Source organism: Rhagoletis pomonella, unplaced genomic scaffold (assembly GCF_013731165.1).
Source record: "Rhagoletis pomonella isolate Grant_MI unplaced genomic scaffold, Rhpom_1.0 Rhpom_scaffold_00001, whole genome shotgun sequence".
NCBI lineage: Eukaryota > Metazoa > Arthropoda > Insecta > Diptera > Tephritidae > Rhagoletis > Rhagoletis pomonella.
Genome location: NW_023458555.1, coordinates 85,860,391 through 85,861,625, shown reverse-complemented (window position 1 = coordinate 85,861,625; position 1,235 = coordinate 85,860,391).

Genomic DNA, 1,235 nt, shown 5'->3' with positions numbered 1-1,235 from the left:
ATCGTTTAAATGTTTCAGGTGCGGGCAACCAGGGCACCGAGCTGCTGACTGTAGAAGCGCTCCAGCCGCTATAAAAATGGAGAGCCACAATGCCAATACTCTAGGAGACGATATACGCGGCAGGATAGGAGAATCGGGCAGATGCATCTTCGTAGACGTTAAGCGGAACCATATAACATTCTCCGCTCTAGTCGATGTGACCTGTGCTTACTGCGGTATGACACCTTGCTCATGCTTGATAGTGATATTGAATTGGTCGGCGATCGACGTCGTCTGGTAGGAGTAGGGAAAGGCGGGCTAACAACATTAGGTAGTTTCACTAGAGCGTTTATCATCGACGATATGGAGTTGGAAATCACGTTTCATGTGACCAGGGAACGCGACATGAAGTATGCAGCAGTGATCGGTAACGACATCCTGAAACAGGTAACATTAATCGTTCACGAGGATCTAGTGGAATTTAAGCCGAAAATGAAGACATCAGAAGAAACCAGCAACAACGCGGTAGCAACTATCGAAACAGAACCTGCATAAAGATCCCATTAAGGAACTGATTGTCGTGCCTGAGTCGATGGAGGAAGAAATTATCAAAGTCGCTCATAACCAGGGTCATTTCTCAACGAAAAGGACGCAAAAAGCAGTCGAGAAGACTTTCTACATCCCACAGTTGTCTACGAAAGCGGCGAAAATAGTGAAGAGCTGCACTCGACGTTGCGGAGAGCAAGTCAGGGAGGATGGAGGGTTATCTGGCGCCAATAAGCAAAGAAGATAGGCCACTAGGGACCTACCACATCGACCATCTGGGGCCAATGGAAATGACGTCGAAGCGATATAGTTACATCTTCGTTGTAGTGGACGCCTTCTCAAAGTTTGTGTGGCTCTACGCATCAAAAACCACGGCATAAACCAGTTGAAGTGGCAGGCGGCGACGTTTGGGAATCCAAAACGCATCATCTCGGATCGCGGCGCGGCTTTTACTTCGAATTCCTTCAGAGAATACGCCGTCGAGCCACCAAGCGTGTCATCATTCGAGCCGAATGATCGGTCAGGAGGGCCGAATGTGGGATTGGGTCCGAGTAGACGGCAACACTGACGTTAGTCCTTAAATATAGGCAACCCTACTGACCGAATTTAACGAACGCACGCCAATGATGGCTGACCTAACTGTAGCCAAAGAACATAAAATCGTTACGTTGTCGACCGTCGCCGCGTGAGTGCCTGCCTGCCTGCCAACC